General features: G+C 30.7%; 1 long non-coding RNA gene across 1 annotated transcript; it reads left to right on the top strand.

Annotated features, from left to right (window-relative positions):
- Window positions 1–244: 244 nt before the first annotated feature.
- LOC132728560 (uncharacterized) lies at window positions 245–842 on the top strand. Its single transcript, XR_009625503.1, has 2 exons — window positions 245–373; window positions 754–842. It is a non-coding gene; the product is annotated as an uncharacterized LOC132728560 (long non-coding RNA).
- The last annotated feature ends 4,468 nt before the right edge of the window (window positions 843–5,310 follow it).

Genomic DNA, 5,310 nt, shown 5'->3' with positions numbered 1-5,310 from the left:
TAATAATAACAACAATAATAATAATAATGATAAAATAGCATTATTATTATTATTATTATTATTACTTTAAGTATCCGACATTTTAAGACTTAAAGTTTGTTTCATCCCATTTTTGTCGTTACAATGCCTTGTTATTAAATTATATTCATGTACATACAAATGCTCTTTATAAAAATCTCATTATACCATGTTATATATGAAATAAGTGTAATAAACGAAATGGATTGAAAATTGATATTATTTTCAGCTCAGTGTAGGTGTGCAGTATTTTGTGGCCGGAGTGAGTGTTACGTAGGTCGTTGTGGGTCGTTAGGCTGGAGACGTTACTGCTGCCACAGGTCGCATTCGTCTTGCCGACGCTAAGTGTCTACAGGTCTGTATTAAAAGTCTGATAAGCACATAATAAATAATAAATAAAATTTATTTCTTTGTTTCTATATGTCTTCTTTTTTATGTAGAGTGTGTGTTTGTTGTTGTTCCCTTTCGTTTTGAGTATGACGGTTTTCTCTTTTTGATGTTTCTTTTATTTACTTTCTTTCTTTCTTTTATTTTCTTTCTTTCTTTCTTTCTTTCTTTATTTATCGTTATCTTATAATAAGTGAACAGTTTTTAGATTTCTTATCACTTTTATTTTAGCTGGCAACTAAAGAATTGTATACAGAAATCATATTTCCAGTTATCAAAATTTTTACCAATTTTCAAAATCTTGATTATAATTACGTAAGAACTGAAACATCTACATTTTATTTTCAGCACACGTCGTATCTGGTCGAAAGGAAACGGTGTTGTGACCTTTCTGTGTTTTTATTAAGTTCATCAAAGAATAAACTCCTGAATAAAAATTGGCGTGTTTAATTATTTATTTGTTATCTTTCTTATTGTTGCCCCTCCAATCCCCTCCACAACCATTGGGTATCGCCTATTATTTGTTTTGGCACAATGTCACAGAAGAACAAATTCTTTGTGAAATTTTTCAATTGAAATTAAATCGATATTGATATCGATATGATCGTTAATCATAATATGGAAGTTTCGATACAGATTTTGATCACATCTGACATGTTACTGAAATACAATACTTGAAACGCTATCCCTAAGCAACTAACTGTGTCCAAAATAACACAACACTATATGCATAAATTAGGTGAATTTACATACCATGGGCCCAGGAAGCCTTAAGAACAATATCATGATGGATGAGGATTCGAGTCTGGTAATTAGTAATTTTCTTTTTTTTTTAATTTAAATATTTTCTGGATTAAGAACATACAAGAGTTCAATATACTATCAAAATGTATGTTGGATCGGACCTTAGCGGAACATTTAGCCACACCTTTTCCATTCATTGCTAGGTCAACTGCTCACAAACAGTATCACAAACATAACCATGTGTTCTTTTGTGCAAACCAGGTCAACCAGTGACTATGTATTATCTCAGTGTAGCAATTGGATAACAAGTTAGCCAATTTACATAAAACTGTAACCACTGGAAAGGTCAATTAAGGTGATTTTATACAATACAACACAATAGTACTCGTACTGTATATAAGATTTTAGTACATGGTGTAAATAATACATGTATATAGTGTAGATAATCAAAGATTATAAAAAAAGAAAACCATGAATAAGGACAAGAAAGAAAATAATCAAACAATTCACATATATCAACACAGAAAGAATTGTGAATGTTAAACACAAATATTCGTCTGATATTAAAAATGACTGACGATAGTTACTTGCTCGCATTATTGCTTTAGTTAAAAAGGTGGGTTTTAAACTAAGCTTTACAAATGTAATTTCAAAGACAAGAATAAATGCCTTGGAAAGAACCTTTATTGTAACGAATGTAACGGTTCCCGTTAAATATTTCCGTGTTGGTAATCGCCGATTCCTTGCCGATTTCTGCTGCGCGAATAAAGCATTATATAAACTTGGGAACAGTCTTATTTGCCATCATGCTGATTTTTTCCGCTGTCATGTTGAATTGAATTTAATTTAGTCATGTTTTTTTGTTTTTGTTTGTTTTGTTTTTTTTCTCAAAAGATTGACCATTATATTGGTGATTGATCAATAATCGATAATGAAAAATGTTAAGGATATACATGAAATACAAAAATAACCTAAATTGTAAAAAAGACATCCATAATTATTTTTAAGTATTAAACAATACCAATATTTTCTGACGGATATTTATAGAAATTTCCGTTGGTCACATGGATTATTGATTTATTTTTTTTCAATGCAAAGTATAAAATTGAACTCAAGTATGGCAAAGTGTCAAGTTAATCTGAGTTTTACCTGTTCACTTACCATTTTCACTTGGATTGTATGAGCATATTCTAAACAAATCTACTTACCGATGAAGGAAATATGCAGTTTTATTTACGACGTTTATTAAAGTCATATTAACGATTGTTTATAGGTAATCGAGTAACATCGTTTATTGGTCGATGCATTCGTATCGGTTTGGGCAATAAGGTAAATCTGTGCCCCCATTCCTTGTATATATTCCTACATTAGTGCGTTTATTTCCCTTCATTAGTGCGTTTATATCACCACATCAATGCGTTTATGTCCCTACATAAGTGCGTTTATATTCCCATATTAGTGTGTTTATACCCTTCATTAGTGCGTTTATATCACCACATCATTGCGTTTATATTTCCACATTAGTGTGTTTATATCCCCACAATAGTGCGTTCATATCCCCATATTAGTGCGTTTATATACCTACATAAGTACGTTTATATTCCTACATTAGTGCGTTTATATTCCTACATTAGTGCGTTTATATCCATACATATTAGCGCGTTTATATCCCCTATCCCCACATAAGTGCGTTTATATCCCCACATTAGGTCATTCATATCTGACAGTTTTGAAAAATCATGCAAATGTGTTTCATAAAATATCAGCAATATTCATATACATTTATTGCTTAATTGATTCAAGATAAATGTTAATGTAATTTAATCATGTATCACCAATGCTTACTGGAGAAAAACACCAAATGCATAAAAATGATATCAAACCAAGCCAATCAATTCAGAGGGAAAATAAAAACAGGCATTCGTCTCGTTATGTGTTAGGGTAACGTCTTATGACAATGACAAGTTCTTAAACAAGATCCAGACTTTAGTAAAAACATCAGAAATAAATGCAGGTCGATACTGCCCAGACAGATAAAGAAATACTTGAATTGACACTAAAGAGAAAATTATCGTCCTATAACAGATTATGAGGAATAAAATATTAGAATGTACAGACATGGTGGGAAAATATATTCATTTTTATTCAATATCAGATTTGTCATTTCTTTTTATTGCACAAGACAAACAATCTGGACTTGATTCATAGCAATTGCCTATGTAACATTATAGTTTAAATAAGGATAAACAAGTACAGATCTATTTTGTGTGCATTAATTTGTTATTTTTTAGGAGTATACAGAGCAGGTACTAGTATAATGATATTCAATTCAAAAGTTTTGAATTGAATTGAATAATGATATATTTTACATAAAGAATATTGTGGCGATTGTTCGAAAAACAAGTACAAGAACAACATTGCAATTATCTTTAACTTATTTTATCTAGCATCTTATTATTGACGCGCAGGCTGCACAGAATATGAAAACTATTACAGAGTTGGCATCAGTATGCCACTTTAAATTTCATCATTAATTATCATTGATTGATTGATTGATTGATTGATTGATTGATTGGTTGGTGTGTTTTTTGATTGATTGATTGATTGAATGATTGATTCGTTCGTTCGTTTATTTATTTATTTATTTAATTACTCATTCATTCATTTATTCATTTATTTATTTATCTTTTTAAGACTTGTTCTAGATACTTGTATGAAGCGTTCACTACTCTAACTTATAAAAGCTACAATGTGTACGTAATGTTCTACATGTACTACCAGAACTTAAAAGAAAAAAGTTCAATTAGAAAATATTTAATTCTTCTTTAATATTACCAAAAATTATCAAATCTCAATAACACGCATGTGCACACTTTGTCTATAATTGCGCAAAAAATGTCTCATACTGAAGCGATGAAGGGCATTTGCCTACGATACTAGTAACTATAAACCATACAGGACGGCCCTTTTACCGTACTTCCAAATTTAAAGTGGAACCTCGAACGATATTTAAAAGCTATTGAAGGTTGTTTATCATTTATCATGATATAAAAAATGAGTGTTGTTACTTTTTATTATAAATACATGAAGGTTAACAGATAAAAAAAAGATTGTTTAATCACGTTTTGTATGACCTTAATTATTTCATTAGATAAATAAAAGTACTTTAAAAGCGATGTACTTTTAGTTTGATTTCGTTTTCCGCATTTATTTCACGTAAACAATTACAGGAAAATGACATAATAACAATGCTTTTTTGTTTAATAAAAAACAACAACAATAACGTGTTGATTTTATCGCTGCTCGCTTCTGTTGATGGTTCATTTTCTCTTTATTTGTCTTTGTATTTTTATTGCCCGGTCAGACTTCACGGATGGTGGCGGGTTGTTTTCGGTGCAGGCAGGTAAAAAAATAGTATTTCAATCAAATACCAGTGGATAGATACAAAACATTGATTACTACATACATTCTGTGATAATAATTTACAGAATAAAATAAGAATAACTTATGTCGGACAATGTAAGAATAAATTTCTTAAATCAAATCATTACAAAAAAAGTATCATTATGAGCTGTGCCAACGCTCGATCTTGTTCATTCGATGTGCATTGACGAACATTTTTTTCTACTAACCCCTAACCGGTTGGGCATCATGGATGATAAATGCATATTTCTACTTTGTTGAAACAATGTTCAAAATGTCATTTATAATGGTTTAATTATAAGTAGCAACTAAGCCCGCTCGATTATATTTTAAAATGAATAACATTTCTGATTTATAGCAAATTTGTAATATTTTCAGAGAATAATTTAATTATTTCTCAATATATCCAAATAACTGCATATGACTTAGAAAAATACGTATAATACTAATTATTTAAAACAAATATCAAAATCAACCGTTACAATCTATAGTTCATTCCCTTTGCATATATGTATGAGGGGCAATGGAGAAATTTCATGTGACAAAACGCCGAGTGATTAAGGTCGTTGACTTCAAACCGCTTGCCCCTCACCGCTGTGGGTTCGAATCCCGACAGGGACTTTGGATTCTTTCATGTGAGGAAGCTATCCAGCTAGCTTATTGAACGTCGGTGGTTCTACTCAGGTGCCTATTCGTGCCTGAAATAATTCACGGAAGGGTATCTGAGGTTTTCCCCCA

Source organism: Ruditapes philippinarum, unplaced genomic scaffold, assembly GCF_026571515.1.
Source record: "Ruditapes philippinarum isolate M1 unplaced genomic scaffold, ASM2657151v2 ctg22215_1_1_1_1, whole genome shotgun sequence".
In the NCBI taxonomy this organism is placed as follows: domain Eukaryota; kingdom Metazoa; phylum Mollusca; class Bivalvia; order Venerida; family Veneridae; genus Ruditapes; species Ruditapes philippinarum.
The sequence above is the reverse complement of the archived record's forward strand: the minus strand, read 5'-3'. Positions and strand labels throughout refer to the sequence as shown.